We start from the raw sequence: 13,617 nt of genomic DNA on the forward strand, positions 1-13,617 counted from the left end.
GGTGTGTGTGCGTGTATGTGTGTTGGTGGTGCCTGCGTGCGTGTCAGGTGTGTATGTGTAAGGTAATGTCGGGTGGGGAGGGGGGTCCTGCCACCTTTGGGGGGTGGCAGAGGTGGTGGGGGGTGTAGGGGAGGGAGTCGGGTGGGGGTGGGGGGTGGGAGAGACCCCTATCAGTGCCAGGGAAGGGATTCCCTGGCACTGATAGTGCTTACCGCCATGTATTTCATGGCGGTTCCTACAGCTGGAAATCCACGGCGGTAAGCCGGGTCACAATACCGGCGGCGGTATTGTCACGGCCGCTGGGCTGGAGACCCAGGTCTCCAGCCCAGCTGGCGGAACGGAGAAGCGGCGGATGACCATGGCAGTAACCGCCATGGTAATAATTCCAAAAAAAAGACCGCCAGCCTGTTGGCGGTCTTACCACCACTTTAACACCGTCCGCCAGGGTTGTAATGACCTCCCAAGTCTCTTGTAGACAGATAATACCGGAAGCTGAAATAATATTAAGCCAGTCTGGAGAGTCAAGTTTACTTCGGATCCCATAGACATTCTAGGATGTAAAATGGTAAGACATATTCTGCCTACTACATCCCTGCTCCAAACAAACATTAGGTAGGTATGGCTCTGCTTTGTTGATCAATGCGGCATCCAGGGGCTCTGAAACCACCATATTTCCATTTACCCTATAATTACATCTTCCTGTATCAGTTGAGAACAAGGGCCACCACCTAGAGAACATTCACCCTATAACAATAAGGGCCCATGGCACAACCAGTTGACCTAGAAGGGGTTAAAACCTGAGTGACTAATGGTCTGTCATTTTCCTGCAAAGAGCCCAAAACAGGGAACCTATTTGAGAATGGGATAATAGGAGCAGAAGAATGGGAGTTATAATGTCTTTGCAACCAACAACTGGAATGATGTGGGCCACAATTAATATGTCTGTAAAAGAAACCCAAGGGGAGAAGTGCGATGTTATTACCAATAGGGGTGAATGACCCTGCTCTCGCCAGCACCTCTCCCACTTGACTTGGACGTCTAAAATTAATAATGATACAGTCTCTCTTATACGACCTTTCTGCAGGGCCAATCCATCCCACTCGTCTCGTCATCAGAATTTGATTAGCTTTAGCTACTGGGCGTTTGTTCCGGTGTTTCAGTTACGCCAGGGGACAGAAGCGGGCTATTCACTGTTATAGCAACATACGGACAGCAGGCTGGTAGTATATTAATTGTTATATTGTTTAGGCTCCCCAGGATCACATTGTTCCTCTCTTGATCTGAAGTCAAAAGGCACAGGGCAAGACAAACATCTCCTTGCATGTTAGTTACACAGCTCTGTAACATTGGGCTTGAGTAATTCCATCCTGGCTTTAACTGCCTGGCGCAAACTAAGACCTCCCTCTCTGGCCACTGTGGACCAGCATCAGATACATAAAGAATATCAGGTGTCCTGACGATTGCAGATGCCATAGTGGAGGGGCAAAATTTGTGTTGTTTATGACTTTGTGCCATATTGCGGCCTGAGCCCGGGTCTCTATTATTATTAGCAGTTGCAGTATAATCCCTTTGGGCAGACTTCTTGAACTGTTATATAAAACTCAAGTTTCCAATGCCTTTACCCCAGGGTTGGCACAAACTTAGTGTACGTAGAGAATCTTCAATCAATCCCAAACATTTAATAATGAGTGCTCACAAATTCTCCAGCAACTCCTTCAAGCAATTCAAAAACTCAGGGTGGGAAAAGCCCTTGCTCACAGTAGGACAGAGGTCTGCGTTAATAGTGATATGATTGGACTTCTTTTCATTTGTTTTAGCTACAGACACAGACACTGGGGGGAAACGGTTATCACACTATTGTTAGCTTGAAGATCATCACCAAACGATAAATCGGCATTATCCTACTTACCCTTCTCCTAAACAAAACAACACTACCACTAACACACCTTTTCTAAACTGCCAGCTCATAAATGCTCGATCACTCTAAAAAAACAAGCACCACATCTACGACCTGCTCACAGGCACACAACCTGACTTACTATTCATAACTGAATCCTGGTTGGGAGATGACATGGCCCCAGTGTTGTACAAAGTTGTTCCTTCAGGCTATCAAACCATCACACAAAACCGTATAGGCAAGAGAGGAGGTGGACTAGCTATTATATTCAAACAGGCATTGAACCTCAGTAAAACAGACAACATCTCCATACAAGGTTGTGAAGCCCTCCTTACCAGATGCCACCCTACTCCCACTTCCTCCTGTAACTTTCTCCTCCTTTACAGACCTCCACCTAACAACTCCACATTCCCAGATGCTTTTCTAGACACAGTCTCAAACCTTATTACACTATACTCCAACCTATGCATTCTTGGGGATCTAAACATTTGGTTTGACAAACCCAATATGCCCCATCCAAAAGCTATCACCACTGGCCTAGTCGCATTGAACCTACATCAGATTGTACACAATCCCACACACATCGCTGGTCACATCCTAGATGTCATTTTTGCTAAGCCTGAACTAGTTACTATTCATAGCATCACGCCAATCACTTGGTCAGACCACCATTTGAAAACTTTCCCACATACAACTCCACAAATCAACTCACCCCACAACTACTTACATACATACACCTATCGACCATGGAGCAAACTAAATTTGGATGACTTAGAAACACAACTAACATCCAACACAGATCTAGATACAATTAATTCTGTGCCAAAACTTTATGAGTGACTACAGGAAACTTTTGATATCCTAATACCACTCAGAAAAACTAAACACAACAAAAGAAAGCCAACACCTTGGAGAAACACAGAACTTAAAAAGATAAAGCAACAAATCAGAAAATTGCAGCAGACCTGGCTCAAAACAAACAACAGTCAAGATAAATTGCAGCTACACAAATTTAACAGGATATACAAATCATCAATCAAAAAAGCTAAAAAAAAAAAAAAGGTACTACTCAGACAGAATTCAAAATGCTCAATCTACAACCAAGGAATTTTATAAAATTCTCAATGAATTTCGAAAACCTACATGCATGGAAGGAAGCCATCCCACTACTCAAGATTTCACAGACAAATTGGCAACTAACTACACAAACAAGGCAGACACATTGGACTCCTATTTAAAACAGAAGAAAAACTTCAGCACCAACCCCTTTCCGAAAATACCCTCTAAGAATAAACCAACCCAACCTCTACAGTCCTTCAAACAAATATCCCAGGATGAATTTATGGATTTGGTCAAAGCAAGCAGACCTTCTGGTTGCCCTACTGACCCTTGCCCACCACAAATCTTCAAGAACATTCTTCTATCTACTTCTGCTACCACACCTGTAAGAAGAATCATCAACAACTCTTTAACTTAAGGAACTTTTCCTGTAGACCTGAAAAAGGCATACATACAACCATTATTAAAGAAAACAAACCTAGACCCGCAAGACCCCAACAACTACAGACCAATCACAAATGGACCTTTCCTGAGCAAATTGATAGAAAGAGCAGCATTCGCCCAGATGTCACAATTAATTGAAGACAATTCTATACTTTCAGACTTTCAAACTGGATTCCGCCCAGGAAGAAGCACTGAATCGGCACTCATAGCAATCTGGGATGATCTTAAAAACACAGTCGACTGAAATGGAGTTGCTGCACTACTTCTCTTGGACCTCTCAGCTGCCTTTGATACGGTTGACCATGACACCCTAATTCAAAGACTCGACGAAGCCGGCATACAAGGCATTGCTCGCGACTGGATTACTTCCTATCTTCAAAAAAGATCAAATATCATCCAATCGCCCCCCCTTCTCATCCGAACCCTACCTCACAAAAGCAGGGGTCCCCCAAGGGTCAATCATCTCACCTTTGCTTTTCAACATCTACATGATATCTTTACCAGAGCTGATCAATGATTTCCATCTCACATGCTACAACTATGCAGATGACACACAAATACTACTTAAATTAGAATGCCCCAAAAACATTGAAAACTCACAAATATTGAGTTGCCTTAGAGCCATTGATCAGTGGATGACCTGGAGCCATCTCAAACTAAATACCTCCAAAACAGAAATACTCATATGTGGTGACTGGAAAAATTATGACCCTCTGTGCGTCTGGCCTGACGATCTCGGACCACCTCCTCAATTATCCAAGGAAGTTAAAAACCTAGGAATCACCATGGATTCCAAGTTAACTATGAATGCCCAAGTGGACAAATTAGCACGAACAAGCTTCATCACCTTGAAGACTTTACGACGCATCTTCCCCCACCTCGGATTTCCACACAAGGTGCAAGCTACTATCTCACTTGTACTATCCAAACTGGATTATGCCAATGGCCTCTCTCATGGATCATCTCTATCTGTTATGAAAAAACTACAACGTATCCAGAATTCCGCAGCCAGGCTACTATTACATGTAAAGCTGCAAGCCCAAATCTCCCCTGCCTTGAGAGCACTACACTGGTTACCTGTTGCCAGAAGATGCACTTTCAAGCTGCTTGGTATCACCCATAAAGCTATACATAGAACAGGACCGCTTTTTATCAGAAACAAAATAACCAAATACATCCAACAAAGAAACCTCAGCTCAAGATTGGCACCCCGCCTTAGAACACCACCATACAAGAAAAAGACTATAGGGTGTACATCCTTCTCCGCTCAAGCAGCCAAACTATGGAATTCATTACCTCCAACTATAAGAGCCACAGATAACTTTCTTGTCTTCAGAAAACTACTCAAGAGTTGGCTCTTTCCTTCATAACCACCACATTCAAACAACTATGAACTGCATATGCCTATGTTGATAAATATTTTTTTCAGATTATGTGTATATTTCTAATTATGTATAGTTTCTTTAGAAAATATGTATCGCTACTATGTCATAACAATAAAATACACACACACTCTTTAAACCTGTTTGACCAGGTATATTTTACCCATGGTTCTAATTATGTATTGTATGTGCATATGTGTGTGTATTCATGTGTGTGTGTATGTATATATATATATATATATATATGTATGTATATATGTTGTTTCTGTGCTTGGCATGTTTGTGGGTCATTGCATGGCTCCTGGGTGGGTTGTTATACTAGATATCTATGAATTCCTGCTCTCATCATATCACACTTATCTACCAATCATCATATGTCATGTCTCTATCAAACTATCCTCCATTCTCACTCTGACTCATCCCAAATCCTTTCTACTACTTTCATCTCCTAAATAACTCTGCCTAAGGTCTTCCCTCCGCTTCCACATCCAACTCACCAAACCTCACTCTACTACCGTGACCTCCCACACAACCCTACTAAATTCTCCCACATTTATCTCACCCTGCTACTATGCTCTCCCTAACACTTCCACATACTCTTGCCTCCTCCATCCCCTTTTACTCATCCCAAGCCTTTGGGTTGAGTAAATTAAGAATATACTCCCAATTAACACTTCTGGATTTCTTTCCTCCTCCACCCCTCCATTACTCCAGTCAATCTAACTAACAAACTCTCATATCTGCGGCTCAAATTAACTCATAATAATACTAAAACTGTACTCATTATTTCCCGATCCTAATCCAGCACTAATTCTTGTTGGGTTCCAGAGTAGCGTGCTACTCACCGAAAAGCGGTTCGACGCCTCATCAGGGGTAGTAAGCGCTATATAAATACGATTACAATACAATACAATTGTGATCCGTAGGTTCATCCAGAGGGATAATCCCCATATCCACACTTATATAGGATACTGCATTGTAAACTGAGTTGGTAACACTCCCAGTCTCAGTCTGAGGCAATAATTCAGGAGCTGTTAATAACCCAGAAGTTGAAGCAAAGGTAGCCAGTAGCCGTTGTTCTACATGTGCAGTCTCTTTATCTATAGCTCCAACAGCCTTCCTAATAAAGCCATCAAGTGTATTAAGGGTATTCCCACCCTTTGCTGGTGAGCAGGCCTTTCATTTTCCCATCCTCCGGCAGGTGCCCTCAGTTAGCCAATGAATGAGCAAATAAATTTACAAGTCGTACCTTGTGAAAATCATCCAAAGCGGTGGGCCAGCCCACCCTCTTCCGGGTAATGACAAAGACAGGCCCGGTTTGGCCCGGGCACATCCCACACTCCGGTACTTAAAAGGGGCTTTATAGCACGTGGCTCCTTCTCCCTTCTCCTGGCTCTGACAGTGGCTGCTGGGGGACATAGTCCCACCCCCAAAAAGACGCAGCTGAGAGGCACAAGGATGGGATCCCAAACAAACAACAGGTGCGTTTGTCAAACAGTTAATTTTCTCTATTCAATATTTGGTTCTCAAAAGACGTCCACAGTATAATTTAACCGCATTTCATAAATACTTTCCACTTTATTGCAAATTTAAAAAACATTTAAAAAAATCTAAACGTTTGTATATATTGTATCATTAACTTGTGTCCTTGACCAATTAGTGGTTAAGGATTTCAAAGGGTGTGTATTCATTCATAGCAACATAAAGAAGCGACAGATTCCATGATGTTATCTGCGTATAACAAACATAGCAGGGGATGACCCCCTATGTTTGGGGAATCTCGCATGCTGCCATAGAAAAACCGAAGCAAGTCATAGATATATATAGAGAGCAATACAGGGGCAAAAGACATCCCTGTTTCAGCCCATTATTTGTATAGATTGCGGATAATAAGCCCCGGTCACCCCTAAATGAACTTGGCAACAAGTCGATGAGTGTAAGGCAATGATTAATTGCAGCAAGTTGCCAATTTGAAGAACTGCAATATTAACTAATGTTCAATATTTTTTCCTGAAACTAGTTTGTTCATTTGGAATTATTTTTCCTCATCCACTTAGGTAAAGCAATTTGCCTGCAATCGTGGGGCTGGTTTCGTGATTCATTTTTTATGTAGTGGAACTATAACACTCCCTGTCCTGGATGTAGGGATTACACAACGTTGGCAACAGTATTCAAACATTGGAGTTAAAAAAACTGATTACAGTGTGGATTCTCTTTTTATTACTGAAATAGGGATCTCATCCGTGCCCATTCCGCTGAAGTTCTAACTCCCCAAATAAAACGTTCTGTTTGTTCAGTTGTTGGGAGCCATATATCGACTGTGAGTTTGAAAAAGGGATAATAAAAGGGAGATAGAAAATCTCTTCGTTATGGTTAGGGGCATAAAGCTCAGAAATATACTTAACCCATCCATTGTCACTAATTGGAACTGAAAGTGATCTAACTCTATTACCACAACACCTGGAAATAATCTCCGTAGATTTCTGCAGATCTTTATGAATGACAGCTTCTCTTAGAACTATCCATTTGTGGTCACAGTCCTGCTTTTTTAAGATGGCTTTTAATCCAGTTCTCTCGTAGGGGATTTCCATGATAGTCATAAGCACTGAATAGTTCCGCGCGCCTGCGGGGACCCCGGAGCACTGTTGTGTAGTATATTCTTAAGTGCAATCATCAGCTCCTTGACAAAAAGGTCTGTGAAAAACACTTAAGAATAACAATGTGCAGCCTATGTGAACAGCTACACAGGCCAAATTGTTAGAAGAAAAAAACAGTTGTAGTGTAAATTTCACGTTTAAACCTCTATTTATTCTATAAATACATAATAAATACATTCTCATATTTTATTTACACCTCTCATGAGAATAAAACAATGTAGGGCAGTGTAGCCCATAGGCTGCCATTATACAGAATGAAAATAGAGCTGTGCCTTTAAGAAAGTAAAGTCTTCCTGTTTCCCATCATGCACAGCAAAAGGCAGTTGCCTCAGTTCTTTTTTCCGGCTCCTTTCTGACAGGACCCTGAAGCATTGAGCTCTACCTCACAAAATCCTTTTGTGACAGAAATTCATTTAAAATCTTTTGAATTTCATTTTCACTCGACGTTTTTAACATTGAGTGATAATTTTCTGCTTTTTTCTGTTAGATTCTGACAGAATTTTGAGGTTTTTCTACTTCAGAAATGCCTTCACTGTTTGACAAATGTCCTTCTTGTGGCAGAAAAAAGGCCAAAACAGATCCACATCGGGTCTGCATAATTTGCCTTCCATCCAGCCACAAACCGGAGTCGTGTGACATCTGCAAAACCTTCTCCAGAAGGACCCTTCGTGACAGGGAGAAGATCCGACTCCAGGCGAAAGAGGACAGGAGGAAAAGTGGTCATTCTACCACAGAGCGAGGAGAAGGTCAGTCTTCTACCAGGGCTCACACTGGTTCCTCTATAACTCCGACCAGACCGGCTCAAAAACGGCACAGGTCTCCGACGACGTCGAGGGCGTCGACGTCGAGGCAAGGAACGGCGCCAACATGCTCGCCGTCGAGGAGTGGTTCGCCGGCGAGAAAGAGACATCGCTCGCCGTCGAGACGGCGTGGACTTTCGCCGTCGAGATCTGGGTCACCGTCGACACGGCGAGGACGTTCCACGTCGAGGAGATCTGAATCCGGTTCGCCGTCGAAACGGCGAGATCGATCAACGTCGAGGGGTGCTCGACGTCGTAGACGTTCACCGTCATCACGGCGACGTCGAGGGTCGTCGTCGAGAGATTCTCAACGGCGAGAAGAATCGACGGCGAAGGACACTCGCCGTCACCGTACTTCGACGTCGAGGAGTGTGTCGACGTCGAGACAATCAAAAAGACCTAGGAGGGTTTATACAACCTCAGAATCCTCGGCTTCAATCACCCTCCTTCCAGCGTCTCCACAACTCTCTCCTCGACAATCACCATTGCCACAGACGCCGGTAACACCTACGGCGCCTCTTCCGGCTCCGCCGGTAGAGTCTGTTTTGAGGACTCCAACGCGGTCTGTAAGACGTTCGGGACATTCCTCTAGACGCTCTTCTTCCTCTCGGCACCGTCATGACCCACAGAGATCTCAACATTCACATCACAGGCGTTCTTCTTCGTCTACACGGGACTACTCTCCAACCCTATCGGACTCACCGTCCCCGAGAGTGTCCCCCATAGATGATGTGAATACGTTCCAGGAGGTCTTAGTACGAGGGGCAACCAAGCTGAACATCCCGCTGGCGGTACCTGCCCCATCGACGTCAGTGATCTTCGAGACCTTGCATCACAGGACATCTTCCAGACCTTTGCTTCCACTGGTTCCAGGTCTCCTTGAACCAGCAATGGATATTTTCCTTGCACCGGCCGCAACAAAGTCTGCTCCTTCCAGACTTATTAAAAAATATCGTCCACCAGAACAAGATCCTCTATTCTTGAGGTCGGACCCAGTTCCTGATTCGGTGGTCATAGTAGCGGCAAAGAAACTGCATTCAACCTCACCATCTTCTTCTTCACCTCCAGATAAAGAGAGCAGAAAGATAGATGCTGCAGGACGAAAAGTATGCTCTACTGCAGCCGTCACGATGAAGGCAGCCAGCGCTACTGCGTTATTAGGGCGGTACGATCGTGCCCTCTGGGACTCTTTAATACAGTTTGCGGAACATCTTCCTAAGGATAAAAGGGAAGATTTCCTGGAGGTCGTGGGTGAGGGATCCATGGTGTCTAACCAAATTATAAGTGCTGCAGCTGACTCTTCGGTGCTATCCGCACACAATTATGCACACGGGATAGCGCTCAGAAGGCATGCATGGTTGAGACTTACATCACTCAAACCTGAAGCGCAGCAGAGAATACAAAACCTGCCTTTCTCGGGCTCCACCTTGTTCGGTTCTCATGCCGATGACGAGATGGCTAGAATGAAAGCTGAACTAGATACCTTGAAAGCGGTAGGGATGGAAAGACCGAAAGAACAAAGAAAGGTTTTCCGGCCATATCAACGACGACTTTTCACCCACCGGTATCAGTCGCCACACTGGATGTCTTCGCGCCCCCAGCAACAGCAACAACAGCAGTATCAAAGGGGTTTCTCTACTCAGCGAAGGTCGACAAGGGGTCGTTCAACACCTCAAACTCAGGCAACTCGACAGGCTCCCACGTCTAAGCCCTGAATCTTTGCTTCCCCCTCCTCCGTTATCCACTCCGGTAGGGGGAAGTATCTCAAATCATCTGGACGAGTGGCTACGCATCACAACAGACGCCTGGGTATTGAATATTGTGAGACATGGTTACGCTCTCAGATTCACCAGTCCTCCACCATCTGTTCCACCCAAAACAGCCAACCGCCATCTCGAAGCTCTACAGTTAGAGGTCAATATCCTATTGCAAAAAAGAGCCATAGAACCCGTTCCCATCAGCCAGCAAGGGAAGGGGATTTATTCGAGATATTTCCTTGTACCGAAAAAAGACAAACAAGAGTTTCGTCCCATCTTAGATCTGAGGACAGCAAACAAATGGATTCGCAAAGAAAAATTCAGGATGTTAGCCTTACACCAAATTTATCCACATCTACGTCAGGGCGACTGGCTATGTGCGATAGATCTTTGCGACGCTTACTTTCACATCCCAGTAACCAAGAAACATCGAAAATTCCTAAGGTTCACTGTCGGAAAACGCCATTACCAATTTGCAGTTCTACCTTTCGGCCTAAAATCAGCGCCAAGAACTTTTTCCAAATGCATGGCGGTAGTAGCCGCCCACTTGAGGAAACAGCGAATATTCGTCTACCCCTATCTAGACGATTGGCTCATAAAGGCCTCCAGTTGTCTCGAGACACAGCAACATTTCGAATGGACTCTACAACTGCTGCAAAAACTTGGTCTTCAGGTCAATCTCCTGAAATCTACAGCAACACCTGTTCAGAGGTTGCATTACTTAGGGGCCATTGTAGATACCAGGCTAGGAAAGGTGTTTCCTTCGGAGGAACGACGGTTATCGATTCTCCAGAAGTGCAAACAACTGCAGGAAAGACCTCAAGCCACTGCAAGAATAATAGCTTCTCTACTGGGCTCGATGGCGTCTTGTATCCATCTGGTTCCCAATGCTCGCCTCCATATGAGACCATTGCAGGAAAACCTGGAGGATCAGTGGTGTCAACTGAGGGACGATTGGGAGAACAAAGTCCTTCTTTCTCCTCACACCCTACAATCCCTCAAGTGGTGGTGTTTACCCAGCAATCTCTTGGTGGGGATTCCGTTCCAACAACGGCCCCCATCTCAAACCATCGTAACAGATGCGTCACTGATCGGATGGGGGGCGCACATGGAACATCTTCGAGTCCAAGGCGAGTGGTCACAGAGAGAGAGTCTCTATCACATCAACCTGCTGGAACTTCGCGCAGTCCACCTTGCGCTCAAAGCCTTCCTTCCCTCTCTGAGAACGGAAACTCTCCTTCTCCAGACAGACAACGTGGCCACTATGTACTACGTGAACAAACAAGGAGGCACCAGGTCCAGAATTTTATCCAGAGAGGCTCAGACAATCTGGCATTGGCTTCTAGCCAGGAACCTGTCACTAGTGGCAACTCACCTGCCCGGCATCCAGAATGTTCAAGCGGATGCCCTCAGTCGGGTAATGGACGAGAACCACGAATGGGTACTACACGACGACGTCGTTCATTCCATTTTCGCACTCTGGGGTACCCCCTCTACAGACCTATTCGCAACCCCAGAAAACAAAAAATGCCAAAACTTCGCCTCCAGATATTACCATCCAGGGACACTGGGGAATGCCCTGTGGATAAGCTGGTCAGGAGCATTTCTTTACGCCTTTCCACCGCTTCCCCTGATTCCGGCGGTCCTCCAGAAGCTGTCCAATGTTCAGACCAAAATGATCCTAATTGCTCCGGAGTGGCCACGCCAGTGGTGGTTCCCAGACCTTCTTCACCGGTCACTCAAACCACACATCAGGCTACCATATCGTCCGGACCTTCTCACGAAGTTCAGAGGGCAGATATCTCATCCCAACCCCTCATCGTTGAGTTTGGCAGCATGGCTCCTGAGCTAGTGCAATATGGACACTTGAACCTACCTCAGGATTGTATGGAAATTCTGAAGGAAGCAAAGCGCCCTTCCACACGATCAGCCTATGCAAGCAAGTGGAAGAGATTCTGCATTTGGTGTTTACACAACAACATTGACCCGGTTTCCTGTGGAGAACAATCTATCCTGCCATACTTGTTAAGTTTGGCAAAATCGGGCTTACAACTGTCGTCAATAAAAGTTCACTTGGCGGCTGTCACAGCATACAGAAAGAGTCCTTCACAAACTTCCTTTTTTCGGATTCCGATTATTAAGGATTTCCTAGAAGGTTTAAAGAAGGTTTTTCCCCCCATTAGAAAGCCTTCTCCTCCATGGGAACTGAACGTTGTCTTATCACGTCTGATGCTGCCGCCATTCGAGCCAATACATAAGGCATCGCTGCAACATCTCACATGGAAAGCTGCTTTTCTGGTGGCAATCACTTCAGCGCGTAGGGTCAGCGAAATCCAGGCCCTTTGCGCTCAGGAACCCTACACGGTTTTTCATTCTGCAAAAGTGGTAATGAGAACTCATCCAAAATTTTTACCTAAGGTAGTCTCCGACTTCCATGTGAACCAAACAATTTCATTACCGACTTTCTTTCAGAATCCAGCTACTCCTGCTGAGAGAACTCTGCACTCTCTGGATGTAAAGAGAGTCTTGAAATTTTACTTGGACAGGACAAAAAGCTTACGAAAATCACAACAGCTTTTTATTAACTATGGCCCAATCAGAACAGGTTTGGGTACATCTAAACAATCTTTATCCAGGTGGATTGTTTCATGTATAATGTTATGTTATCAGTTAGCAAACAAATCCCTTGGTGGTAGGCCAAAAGCCCACTCTACCAGAGGGAAAGCAGCTACTGTAGCCTTGATGAGAAATGTCCCTTTGGCAGAAATATGCAAGGCTGCCACTTGGAGGTCGGTCCATACCTTTACTAAGCATTACTGCCTTGATACAGACGCTAGGGCAGATGCTCAGGTTGGGCAGGCTTTACTCAAGAATTTGTTTGCATGATTCATGTTTTTCTCAGTATTCTTATATCTACTCCACCGCGGTTATGGGGATGGGCTTGCTACTCTATTCAGTGCTTATGACTATACATGGAAATCCCCTACGAGAGAAGAAATGGTTTCTTACCTGTAACTCCAGTTCTCTCGTAGGGGTATTTCCATGATAGTCATAAGCAACCCTCCCTCCTCCCCGGTGGAGTTGACATAGAACATGAATATTATGGAGGTTGGTACTCCAACAAATGTTTTGTTTTTTCTTCATGTCAGGTTAATAGCCTCCAAAAAAGAACTGAGGCAACTGCCTTTTGCTGTGCATGATGGGAAACAGGAAGACTTTACTTTCTTAAAGGCACAGCTCTATTTTCATTCTGTATAATGGCAGCCTATGGGCTACACTGCCCTACATTGTTTTATTCTCATGAGAGGTGTAAATAAAATATGAGAATGTATTTATTATGTATTTATAGAATAAATAGAGGTTTAAACGTGAAATTTACACTACAACTGTTTTTTTCTTCTAACAATTTGGCCTGTGTAGCTGTTCACATAGGCTGCACATTGTTATTCTTAAGTGTTTTTCACAGACCTTTTTGTCAAGGAGCTGATGATTGCACTTAAGAATATACTACACAACAGTGCTCCGGGGTCCCCGCAGGCGCGCGGAACTATTCAGTGCTTATGACTATCATGGAAATACCCCTACGAGAGAACTGGAGTTACAGGTAAGAAACCATTTCTT

The 13,617-nt window shown here is 44.6% G+C and overlaps 1 protein-coding gene across 2 annotated transcripts in view; it reads left to right on the forward strand.

Annotated features, from left to right (window-relative positions):
* Nucleotides 1-13,617, forward strand: part of LOC138295763 (uncharacterized) — a 460,809-nt gene that overhangs the window by 248,044 nt on the left and 199,148 nt on the right. The gene's annotated exons all lie outside the window — the stretch shown is intronic.

The sequence above is a fragment of the Pleurodeles waltl genome, chromosome 5 (assembly GCF_031143425.1).
Source record: "Pleurodeles waltl isolate 20211129_DDA chromosome 5, aPleWal1.hap1.20221129, whole genome shotgun sequence".
Lineage (NCBI taxonomy): Eukaryota > Metazoa > Chordata > Amphibia > Caudata > Salamandridae > Pleurodeles > Pleurodeles waltl.